Genomic DNA, 13,675 nt, shown 5'->3' with positions numbered 1-13,675 from the left:
CCCCTCATTGTGGTTTTAATTTGTATTTCCCTGATGCCGAGTGATGTTGAGCATTTTTTCACGTGTCTGTTGGCCATTTATATTAGACCCAACTTTTAAAAATGAATGTTTATTGAGTGTTTACTATGTGCCAGACACTATGCTAAATGTTTTATACATTATCTCATTTAATCTGACTGATAATTGTATGAGATAGTTATTATTATATCCATTCTACAGAAGTGAAAACAAGATCAGAGAGTTTTTTTTTTTTAAGATTTTATTTATTTATTTGAAAGAGAGAGAGAGAGAGCACAAGCAGGGGGAATGGCAGGGCGAGGGAGAGGGAGAAGCAGGCTTCCCACTGAGCAGGGAGCCTGATGCGGGACTCGATCCCAGGACCCTGAGATCATGACCCGAGCTGAGGCAGACGCTTAATGACTGAGCCCACCCAGGCGCCCCAGGATCAGAGAGTTTTAAAAAGCTTACATAGCAGGTTGGAATTTGAACCTAGGAATATGTGACTTCAGATTCTGTACTCTTAACCAATATACTACTTTCATTCTGAAATTTTGAGCTGAACCTCATGTGGGGATTAAGTGGCAGTTTCATTTGGGGTCACTAAGGAAATAATCTATAACCTAGTAACGAATATGAAACAAGAGAATGGCTGAGTTCAATGGATTTGAAGGAAATATCCAGAATAATTTCTATAGGATTTAATGCTGCAAAAAGTTGTGAAAAGGAAGATGGATGGCTTTTCTAGAATTAAAGATCCAGCAAACATCTCTCTTCTAGTGAAGGGCTTGGCGCCAGTCCCATGGCTAAGCTCTGGGCTCTTACGTGAGTGAGAAGCGCACTTCAGGGAAGGTGTAACTTGTACATGCAGTCACCTGCCCTCGCCTCACCCTTCAAAACTTGGATGGAATAGAGGTTATGAGTCATAGTGACTTAGGAGGAACAGTGGTGCTGTCTCCTTCCTTGACTTTGGAGAAGATTGTTCCTTCCTTCCTTCATTTATTCATTCATTCTTAGCCAGGCACTGTGCTAGGTGCTGGGGATAAACAGATAAAAGAGCCTGTCCTCTGAAGTTCCTGCCTCTGAAGAGCTGACAGCCCATTAGGAATGACTAACAGATTTATACACCATGTGATATAAGGACCACGATGGGATGTAAGGGAGACAGACAGTATGGTGCAGGGGCTAAAAACACTGGAGCCAGCAGACAGGGGTTTGAATTCTAGCTCTGCCATTTTTTGTCTTTGCAACTTGATATATTAATTTACTTTGCTAACCTTCACTTTCCTCTTTCATAGGGTTATTGTGAGGATTAAATGACAGAAGGCATGGGAATTGCTCATCCCAGTGCTTGGTATATACTGAGTGCTTAATATGGGGAGTTATTACTGTGGATAATATAGACTGAGCATGCTCCAAGTCTGGAGAAGGGGGTGACCAAATCTGTCCGCCTGGAGGTGAGGAGGAAGGTGGGAGGCAGGGAGGGTTTTACTCAGGAAGGGGGCTCCAAGCACCAACTTTTCTTCCCTGAGAAAGGCCCCCATATGGTGTCTTCCCCTGTCCCAGCACCCCAAGGGGTCACATTGTTGACAGTTGACAAATAGCTTCCAATGAGGGAGATTCTCTATAAGGTCAAGTGGGCAACTCTCCATGATACCAGATTTCTTGCTGCCTTGTCTTCTTCCAACTTCTTTATTAGATGCTTTCTGGGAGAGACAAGGATGAATAATGAATGAATGAATTTTTACTATGACCATGATGTGCCAGACTCTTTTGCATGTATTATCTAATTTAATCTTACCCAATAATCCTCTGGAGAAGGCTACTCTTCTTCCCATCATATGGATGGTGGGGGCAAGGTTCAGGGACATTAAATTCAATACTGAGGTCATGGAGATGGCAGACAGAGCTGAGATTCAGTCCCCATCAGTATGGCCCGCAGCTGCTGACCATGGGACCAACTGAACATCCAGGCAGGCGCCGGCCCTCTACTGGGCTCAAAGCTCTTTGCAGCTCAGGTTCTCCTCCTTGTGGACATTTACATTTTTCCCCGGCAGGGTCTCAGAAGTTGGCAACTGTGCATTGGAGAACTGCTAAGCTCATAGTCCAGGGAGATGAGCTTCTTTTGCCCAATAGACAGGGAGGTCCAGACAAAATGAGAAAGTCAGCAAAGTTTGCTTGTACTCTTCTCAGCTGCCCCATTCTGCTCTTTCTCCTCTCTGTGTAGCTTAACTTCTTTTCCACATAAATGATTTTTTCTATAGTCAGCAACAGGTGTGTGTGTGTGTGTGTGTGTGTGTGTGCATATGCACATACATCTCTGTGTGGGAGGCATCATTTTTTTTTTTTAAAGATTTTATTTATTTATTTGACAGAGAGAGACAGCGAGAGAGGGAACACAAGCAGGGGGAGTGGGAGAGGGAGAAGCAGGCTTCCCGCCGAGCAGGGAGCCCAATGCGGGGCTCGATCCCAGGACCCTGGGACCATGACCTGAGCCGAAGGCAGACGCTTAACGACTGAGCCACCCAGGCGCCCCGAGGCATCATATTTTTGAGGATCTGTCTTTGCTGGAATCACACTTGGCCATGGTCTTATTCCCGCAACCCCTCTTACATAGCCTGCCACCTGCTTGCAGGGATCAGTGTATTCAATTTCATGTATTTTTCAGGAGAAGCAGAAGGTACTCTGGGTTCCTTCATGCTAACCTTTGTGATTTTCTCCTCAAGGCACACAACTGAGTATCAAAACTGGGAAAAGAAAATTCAATCTCTCCTTCTAAGAGCTGATAATACAAGGATACCAAACCATTTATGCATCTATTAGCCAATTTTTTCTTTAAATTGGACCTCAGGGTACATAGAATTGGGATAATCAAAATAATTGAATTCTGACACATTCATTACTCATCCATGAATGGTCCTTCCTTCCTCCCTCCTTATAATGTAATAAGAATCTAAAGCAAAAGTTAAGGCCTTGACAATAATATACATTTAACCATATTTCCACCTCCCACCCCTTCCATCCCTCCATCTGAGGCTGTGATCATCCTCATTCTTGTGTCCATCACTCTCATCTTTTTAGGTAGTTTTGTTGCATTTGTATGCATTTCTAAAAATACATCTTTTATTTTATTTTATTTTCTTCAGTGCAGGGCTTGAACTCACAACCCTGAGGTCAAGACCTGAGCTGAAATTAAAGAGTCAGACAGTTAACCAACTGAGCCACCCAGGCCCCCCACTTTAGTTTTTTTTGACTTAAGATTATATTGCTAAGACTCTTCATTATTTTTGTGTATTGATGTATGTTGTTGCTTTGAGTGTTGTGTATGTTCGGATGAGTAAATAGATCACAATTTTTTCATTTGTTCTCCCACTGCAGGAGGCCTGGCCTGTTCCTGGTTTTAATCTGTTGTGAACAGCACTGCTGTGAGCCTTCTCCTACATGTCTTTTGTACATGTGCAAACATTTATCTTTATTTCTCCATCTTAGAAGCATTTATTCAAACCCACTGCATGTGCTGCCTTGGTCTTGGTGGATAGTGTGACATTCGTCAGGTCTGGGGAAATCCATATTTTTTTTTCAAAGATTTTATTTATTTATTTGACAGAGAGAGACCCAGCGAGAGAGGGAACACAAGCAGGGGGAGTGGGAGAGGGAGAAGCAGGCTTCCCGCGGAGCAGGGAGCCCGATGCGGGGCTCGATCCCAGGACCCTGGGATCATGACCTGAGCCGAAGGCAGACGCTTAATGACTGAGCCACCCAGGCGCCCCGGAAATCCATATTTTTGATAAGGGTACCCAACCATGACCATGACCATGTTGTGGGCGTGGGGTGACTGGCTGGCTCAGTTGGTAGAGCATGGGAATCTTCATCTTGGGGTGATAAGTTTGAGCCTCATGTTAGGCATAGAGATTACTTAAAAAAATAAAATGATGAAAACAATAAATCAGTTCTTCAAAAAAAAATCCCAAAACCATGTTGGGGGATAAGGTTACAAGGCATTCTGCTGGAAAGGGGTGCGACATATTGAAACAAACCTGGGATTTTGATTCAGACAGACTTGATCCAAGGTCCACCTGGGCCACTTACCAGGTCTGTGAATTGGACTATTTCTTGACATCTTTAATTCTCAATTTTCTCATTTTAAAAATGGGGAACAATAATACCTCCTCACAGGGTTGTGAGGAATAAATGGGCAAAAGGATGCTTAGCATAGAGATGGTGCTCTCTATATGCTCATTTTTGCATTCTTCATTTATGTTGATCCCCACATGCTATCATTACTATACAATACCATATGTATGACACATCCTGTATTAAATTATTATGCCTGGTAATAAAGAAACAAAGCATGCAATTCTCATTTTAGAGCAATTTAAGATGTCATTGGAAATGAAGGGTTAATAGAAGGAAAAATGAGACGTCAAAGCATAGCTGAAGATTCAGAGCTGCATGACAGTAAGTGTGTCCCACTGAGTCAGCACATCAGGGTTCACACTGTACTAGCACAACTCTACTTGCTAGCTTATGACTTCAGGTACCACGCTTGATTTTTAGAGTCTCTGTTTCCCTGTGGAGGTTAGTAATTATACTGAGCTCAGAGACTTTTGTGTGGATTAAACGAGATAATCCCTAACTCCTTGCACTGGTGCCGGCTCCCAGTAGGTGCTCAATCACTGGGAGCTGCTGTTATTAACCTGGGATGTAATGTGAGCTCCTTGCATAGGCTGAGTGTCCACTGGGCAGAGACACCATAGAGGAGACTCAAATACTGGATTTGGAGGGAAGGGGTCTACGAATATTTCCCAATACAGACTTCAGATGGTTTCCCATGGGACTGAGGAGGTCGGGTGCCCTTATCAAAAATATGGATTTCCCCAGACTTTCTGAATAAGAATCTCTTGGGGTGACACTTGGGAATTTGCATGACTATAACGTTTTCTGGGTGACTCTCACATGAAATAGATTTAGGAACTACTGGATTAGTGGCTTCTAACATCCCTTTCAACCCTTGTGCTTTGGGAAACCATTCAGAAAGGACCTCACTTCCCCCAAGAGAGTTTAGGAGAACTTCAGTGAAGCAAGAGGAGAATACTGGGTAGAATTAAGAGGAACATCTAGATTTCTCAGGAGAGGAGTAGGGACATAACCCCAGATGGCCACATGAGGCCGCTCTAGGGAGCACCTTTTGTACAGAATACAGTGGGGATGACCCCCAGTCCCCTAGAGCCCAGCATTGTGCTCTACAAAATGAGTCCTCCTGAAACAGTGTAACATATGTGTATGCTTCTACTTAGGAATAACATCTATTTATATTATTTTTCTTTAGAGCCAGACTAACTGGCACTGAATCTGGATCCATCTCTTACTGTTGTGTGACTTTGGGCATGTAATTACAACCTCTCTGTGACTCAAATACCTCCTCTGTAAGACAGGGATGATAATAATATATACCAGACAGGGCTGTTGTAAGGATAAAGTGAGTTAATATATAAGACTTAATAAAAAGGCTTAGGTAGTGTCTTGTGCTTAGAAAGTGATATGTTGGTGTTACTTCTATCATTATCATCAATCATCATCATCATCATCATCATCATCATCATCATCACAATTCTGCCATAAATTCCACTTATAAGATTCTGTGAACGATTTTTTTAAAAGATTTTATTTATTTGATAGAGGGAGAGAGAGAGAGCACAAGTAGGGGGAGTGGGAGAGGAAGAAGCAGGCTCCCCAATGAGCAGAGAGCCCAATGCGGGGCTCGATCCCAGGACCCTGGGATCATGACCTGAGCCGAAGGCAGACGCTTCACTGACTGAGCTATCCAGGTGCCCCAGATTCTGTGAATGATTATCTAAAATGCAACGAGTCCTGTTTAGAAAAGGATAAAAGAAGGATAGCTATTACTTTCCTTTCCTTACTATTTTGGGCAATGAAAGATAGTATTTCTGCTTAGAATATAAATGTGGAAAAGATTGCTAGTTAATCCCCAAATATCTGCTCTTTCCTGGTTTTACAGTGACAGAAATTTTAGCTGGACACATGACTGGGGAGTAAAAAAATCACATTTCCCAGCTTTCTTGCGGGTAGATGCAGTGACATAAGTAAGTTCTGGCCAAGAGGATGTGTGAGGGGAAGCCTTGTCTACAACTGAGTCATGCCCTTAAGAAGAAAAGAGCAAACTCTCTCCTCCCCTTCTTTTATTCCTCTTTCTGGAGAGTGGAGGTGGTAGAGGAAGCTGAAGCAGCCACCTTTGACCTTGAGATGGAAGCCAGGTCCTGAGGATCACAGAGCCATGGGCTAGTAGGAGCTGCCATGTCAGCCTTGAACTGCTTACCCTTGGATGTTAGAGGAAAGATAAATGCATTTCTGTCTCATGTATGCTGTACTTACACTGGCTTTTTTCTTTTTAATATGTGCATTTCTTTTTTTAAAAAAGATTTATTTCTTTATTTGAGAGAGAGAGAGAGAGAGAGAGAGAGAGAGCACGCACATACGCAAGCCGGGGGAGGGGCAGGAGAGGAAGAGGGAGAGAAGCAGACTCCCCACTGAGAGTGGAGCCTGACAGGATCTGGATCTCAGGAACCTGAGATCATGACCTGAACAAAAACTGAGATCTGAGATGCTTAACTGACTGAGCTACCCAGGTGCTCCTTACATTGGCTTTTAATACAAGAGCTGAATTGGTATTCTACATAAGGTAGTTATTATGTATATAAAGAGTAAACATTCCACCAGCTGGTCAAAAGAGCAAAGGAGTATATAAGGATGGGAGAAAAATACTTGTTTGAGTGATATAAAGATAGAAATATGGGGATGGAAGTAAAGAATGGGAACGGGTCTAGGGTGAGGCAAGAGAGGTGGCTAGGGACAGTCACAGTCAGGGTCGTTCAGGCTTTCTTAAACTTTGTGCCCTTGGTGCCTCTTTTGTAGTCTTGACCATGGAAAGAAAGGAGATGGGGAATAGAGGGATTAGAACTGAGAAAAGGGATGATGGTAACGTGGAAAGAGAGGAGAGAGTGGGGTGGGCTGGGCAGAGAGGAATTACAGGAGAAGGGATTTAGAGAGAGAAGGGAAAAAGGAAGAAAAACGGTAAACTTCAAGTTACTAGTTCAACGTGGAAAGTTTTTAATTCAGAGAGAATATTCCTTTACACCTGGTATTTTATTAGTGGGAACAGATGGAAGGTCTTATTTCATCTACCTGCTCTAAAAATCAGGGATAGACAGGGAGAAAAACACTGTTGAGAAACTCAACAAGGGGGATGTGACAAAGGACAGGGATGTGTGAGTCAGGTGAGTGTCAGCAACCTGGCACCTCACAGCTGTATTTGAAGTGAGGTCACAGGCATTGGCTGTGTCTGAACTAGAGGGGAACCTATTTTTATGAGAGATTGGAGGAGGGGACTTTGGTCCTACATTCTTCCCATTTGCAGGAGGCCAATGCCGGTGTCAGAGCTATTTTGTTTGGTCCTATTCTCTATGGCACCACAGTCTGCCAGGTGATCAATGGCTGTGAGACACACTAAATAAAATCAGTCTGCAAAAATCCCCAGAGTCTAGCTCTGCCTATGTGTGATATATAGTCAGTCTTCACATGACCTCATGGCCTGCCCTAAAGTTTTCCATAGCTCAAGGAATGGAGAAGGGGAGATCCAGACTTTGGGGAGGGGTCATGAGGATAGAGGGCAGCCAACTGGATCTTGCAGTTGTCTGGAATTGCTGTTTGGTCCACAATTAATGGTTGTGCCTAAAAATATAATTTAAATAGAGCTTTGTTTCCTTCAGAGAGATGGGAGAGAGTCTTGGTAGGAATGGAGGTAGATGGTAATAGACATAGGAGAAGAGACCATTTTTTCCTTAGGGAAAGGCCCCAAGAAGGGGGCTGGCCAAGAGGAGCTTATCTCTGTTGCTCTGTCATCTCCCTCTGGATAATTTACACCTTGACATTCCATCTACCAATGGAGAAGTTGTAGGAAGAATGGGTGAGGATGTGAGCTTTGAGTCAGATCTGTGTAATTTATGACAATAAAATCAGCTATTATTATTAGAAATAGTTTCTTACATTGCATAGCATGAGCATTTGATGTGATGTTTGATTGCCTAATGGGGAGTTGCATGTAAAGTGTTTAATATCCAGGAGTATCTGCTCCATAAACCCATGTGGTTAAGATAGAGGGGACTGTCCCCTCACCTCTGTCACTTCATCTCCTATTGCTTTTCCACCCTTCCTATCTAAGTTCCTGAAGAACTACACTTACAGTCTGCATTGCCTCATCTTCAACTGGCTTCCACTCCTCCACCTCCACTGAAATGACATTTGGATAGATCACCCGTGATCCTTGCTCTGCCAGATCCCAAGGCCATTCTTTGTGTATTTTGATGGACCTCGATGTGGTTGGTTTCTCCTTCCTCCTTCAAACTCACTTGTCTCCTGTCAATTTGGGCTCTCCTGGTTTCCATCTATATATTCTGCCATTCATTTCCTCTTTCCTCCCAGGTTTCCACCTTTTCACTCTTGAAATCTCATCCTTACCCCCTCCCCAGGGTTCTGCCCTCCCTTCCTTCTTTTCTTTCTATACACTCACTGGGTGGTCTCAGCGACTTTCATGCCTACAATCCCTGTGTTCTAAGTGAGAATCATCCATTACTTTCAGCCTCAGATATCCCCCAGCCTCATGTCTATAATGAAGGGGGATGTGGCACCATTTTAAATGACCCTGCCCACTTGGCCATAACTGAATGGTCCATAAATGGGCACCTGATAAAAAGCAGGACAATCTCAGTTCTTCCCAGGACTTCCTTTTTCTTTTAATCAAGACTCAGAAAGAGAGTAGGGCTTTCTCTGGGAGGGAAACCCATAAGATGGTAGACTTGAGGGCTGTCAGTGGTCTTATGTCCCTTCTCCTGGAGGAAGCTGTTGCTAAAGAGAGATAATAGAGCCCATTAGAGGAGCAGGGAGAGAGGGTCCAGGGCATATTTGATTGTCTGGTTCCAGTTGTCCCCACGATTGAGCTGTATCCTTGCTTTCCCCATGGATTGCCTTTGAATTATATACAATATCCTAGTATTTTTCTAATACACGCCCCCTTTTGCCTAAGTGTGTTCTAGGTCAGTTTCTGAGATCTGCAACTGAAATAGATTCTGCCAGAGGTAGGTTCTAAGGAAACACAGACCCCAACTAAGGGTTAGGAGAATTGGATTTGCATTAACTCTGGCCCTCACTGGCCATGAGACCTTGAGCTAGGCCCAGACCCTGAGAGTCAGTTTTCTCATAAAATGAAGAACAACAAAATCTACCTGCCTGGTACACATAGTCCTAGGGGTATTAATCACTGAAATCATAAAACACCTTTAAATGTAAAGTTTACAAAGTGCATGATTTATTTGAAAACTTTTAGAAAACATTTTTATTTTTTGAGAGACAGAGAGAGAGGCAGAGGGAAAGGGAGAGAGACAATCTTAAGCAGACTCCACGCCTAGTGTGGAGCCCGATGCGGGGGTTGATCTCACCACCCTGAGATCATGACCTAAGCTGAAATCAAGAGTCAGACGCTTAACTGACTGAGCCACCCAGGCACCCCACCATTTGTATTTTTAGCATGAATTTCCATTTTGTTTCCAGCAGCTCAGTTGCAGCTGGATGTGGACCCAGGGCAGGAAGCTTTGTGCTGACAGCATTGATCCCCCTGGGTAGAGTGTTCATGGTCAATGGGGTCAGGTATAGCAGAATCTGCAGTGAATGTTTAGAAGCCATGGAGGTGGTGGAAGACCCAGAATCCAAAGCTCATTAATGGAAGCACTTCCTGACCCTACTTTGGAATTTTATTCAGGTTTCCATGGGACAATAGCCAATCCAAAGGGAAATGGGCAAGATCCATAAGAAACAGTGGAAAGAAGGAACACCTGAATCTGGGATGGGTTAGGAAGGAGCTGAGGATCATCTCCTACTCTTAGCAAGCACACCCAATGTTTCACTCTGGACTTGGGGTCTAGAGACCACAATTCCAGTCCTCACTTTGTTTCTAACTTACTGGGTAAGACATGTTATTTCTCCTCTGAGTCTCAGTGTCCCTGTTTCTCAGATTGGAAATGGGGTAGGGTGAGAAGGATCTTCACAGTTATACCTTACATTTGTAACACCTTTATAGTTTATGCTCACTGTCACTTTACTCTTCATAAAATCAAGGGAGACACATATTATTGGTCCCATTACATAGACAGCTGGTAAGAGTAAGAGATAGCACTTGTTCTGAGGTCTCTTTCCACTCTAAGATCCTTCCAGTAGTAAAGCTCTGTGAGTCTCCTATCACTGTGTTCTTGAACACCTACTGTACTCAGGGAGCTACAGGGTATAGAGTCATTTGTCTACACGCCCTGCCTGCCCCACTAGATTGTTGACTCCTTTAGAGCAATATCCATGCTGGCTTTTTCATTGTCTCCATCAAAGCACTCAGAACAGTGCCTTATCCTCTGGGTAAATAATGATTAAATAAGATGCAACGACAAGGCACAGGCCCCAAGTACTCTTGGTATGTGTTGAGAATTCATCCTGGACCCAGAACTTGGTTTGGGCTTAAAGAAAGCTTCTGGGTATTTTTGTTTATCACGGAAGTGCTGGCTTTTATTTTCCCTCTTATCTCCAGAGATACTTTCAGCCTCGTGAGACTCAATCATCAATCAACATTTACTCTCCAGATACTGCCCTGTGCCAGACACACAGGATGCCCTTTATCAACCTCTTAATTTAGTTTATGTTTCAGGTAGAAGCCAGACAAGAAAGATTTCCCCCATCTATCAATTCCTGCTTCTGCTTTTTTTTTTTTTTTTTTTTTTTAAAACAACTCTTAGTTCAAAAGTAAGTATATTTAGGGATTGTTTTCTTGGAATCTTGGGGATGAAAGGATAGTAAGAAATTAGATGTTCTAAGGAAAATGGTCATGATGGAAAAGAGAAGACAATTTGTCTTCTCAATTAGGATTGTCTTCTCAATAGGATCTCAATTTCAGAAAAAATAATATACATCCAGAATAAACAGGGAAACATTGTTACCAGAATATTAGCAGTAAGGTAACGGGATTGTGGTGATTTTTGTTTTCTACCTTCTGGATCTTGCAAAATTTCTATAGTGAATATATGTTACATTTAAATCAGGAAACGATTTAAAAAAGAACTAAAGAAATTTTCTTCATAAGCTGCAAGGCACAGAAGTGTGCATTTTATTATTATTCTTTATCATTTACTTATAGGTTGCACATACTCTTTGTATAAAATGGTTAACAGTCCAACTTTTTGTTGCTGAACTTCTTGTTTAAATGAAATTTAGTCTGGAAGCTGTCTTAATTGAAACAAAGGGTTCCCTGGAGGCTAGCCTAACATATGATCTATCCTGGAGAATTGTCCATGTGTACTGGAAAAGAATGTGTATTCTGCTACTGTTGGATGAATGTTCTCTATGTCTGTTAGGTCTATTTGTTTCAAGTCCAACATTTCGTTGTTGTCTTTATATCTGGATGATCTATCCACTGTTGGAAGTGCGGTATTGAAGTCCTCTACTATTATTGAAGTCCTCTACTATGTTCTCTATTTCTCCCTTTATATCTCTTAGTATTTGCTTAATATATTTTGGTACTCTGATGTTGGGTACATATATATTTATGATTGTTGTATCTGCTTGATGAATGAACCCTTTATCATTATAGAATGACCTTCTTTGTCTCTTGTTACCATTTTTGGCATAAAGTCTATTTTGTCTGATATAGGTCTAGCTACCCCAGCTTTAGTTTGGTTTCCACTTGCATGGAATATCTTTTTCCATTCCTTCACTTTTGAGCCTATATGTGTCCTTAAAACTGAAATGAATCTTTTGTAGGCAGCATTTAGTTGGGTCTTATTTTTATCTATTCAGCCAGTCTGTGCCTTTTGATTGGAGAATTCAATCCATTTACATTTAGAATAACTATTGATATGTAAGGACTTAATAATGCCATCTTATTAATTGCTTTCTGGCTGTTCTGTAGTACTATTGTTCTGTTTTTCCTTTTTTTGGGCCTATTTTTATGAATTGGTGATTTTCCATGGTGGTATGCTCTAATTCCCTTCTCTTTATCTTTTGTGAACCTACCAGAGTTTTTTGCTTTGTGGTTACCATGAGATCTTCATAAAACATAGATTAAAAAAATCAAATTAAAAAAAAAAAATCAAATTTTTTTGAGAGAGAGCCTGTGGGAGTGTGTGGGGGGAGGGGCAAAGGGAGAGGGAGAGAGAGAATATTAAGCAGGCTCCACGTCCAGTGCAGAGCCTGATGCGGGCCTTGATCTCACAACCCTGAGATCATGATCTGAGCCAAAATCAAAAGTTGGATGCTGAACTGACTGAGCCACACAGGGGCCCTAGTCATGGTAATTTTTAATACTTTTTTCTCTTTAATATTTATACCATAGTGGCTAGCACACCATCATATTACAGAATTACAGTTTTCTAAATCTAACTGTATATTTATCTTTGCCAGTATGTTGTATATTTTCATGTTACTAATTAGCATCTTTTCATTTCAGCTTGAAGAACTTCTTTCAACATTTCTTGTAAGGCAGTTATAGTGGTGATGAGCTGCCTCAGCTTTTCTTTGTCTGGGAATGTCTTTATTTCTACCTTATTTCTGAATGATAATTTCACAAGATCAAGTCTTTCTTTCAACATTTTGAATATATCATTCCACTCTCTTTTGGTCTGCAGAGTTTGTGCTGAGAAATTTGCTGATAGCTTAACATGGGTTCCTTTGTAGGTTATAATCGTTTTTTCTCTCACTGCTTCTAGGAATTCTCTCTGTCCTTGAATTTTGGCAGTTTTATTATAATGTGTCCTGGGGAAGGTCATTTTGCATTGAGATAATGATCTATTAGTTTCATGAACTCATTGGATGTCTAAGTCTTTCCTCAGGTTTGGGGAGTTTTCAGCTATTATTTCTTTAAGTAAACTTTCTGCCTCCGACTTCCTCTCTTCTTTTATGGAACTCCAATTATTCTGATGTTTGTACTTCTGATGGGGTCTCATAGACCATGTGGACTTTCTTTGCTCTTTTTCATTCTTATCTCTTTTTTCTCTTCTGAGATTATTTCAAAATTCCTAACCTGTACATCACTGATTCTATCTTCTGTTTGGTCTCTTCTGCTGTGATGCTCTCCTATTGCATTTTAAAATTTCATTCATTGAATTCTTCAGCTCCAGAATTTATATTTGATTCTTTTTTTCAATGATTTCTATCTCCTCTTTAAATTTCTTATTTTGTCCATGTGTTGTTTTCCTGATTTTGTTCAATTGCTTTTCTGTGTTTTCTTGTTTGAGACCTCAAAACAGCTATTTTGAATTCTTTATCAGGTAGAATACAGAATTTTGTGTCTGGTTTGGTTACTTGAGGATTATTGTTTTCTTTTGATGAGTCATGTGTCTTTGATTCTTGATATTCCTTAGAGATTTGTGTTGCTGTTTTCACATTTGAAGTAGCAATCACCTCCTCCAATCTTTACGAGTTGGCTTCAGGTAGGAGATATTTTTCGTTGGTTCTGCTTTTATCTGGGGCTTTCTCCAACCTTTTATGGATACACCTGCTTCTTGCTCCCTTTTGTGGCAGAATTCTTAGGTTTCTATGTCTGTCTTACAACTCACTGGCTGTTGGGAAC

The sequence above is a fragment of the Halichoerus grypus genome, chromosome 2, assembly GCF_964656455.1.
Source record: "Halichoerus grypus chromosome 2, mHalGry1.hap1.1, whole genome shotgun sequence".
NCBI lineage: Eukaryota > Metazoa > Chordata > Mammalia > Carnivora > Phocidae > Halichoerus > Halichoerus grypus.
The sequence above is the reverse complement of the archived record's forward strand: the minus strand, read 5'-3'. Positions refer to the sequence as shown.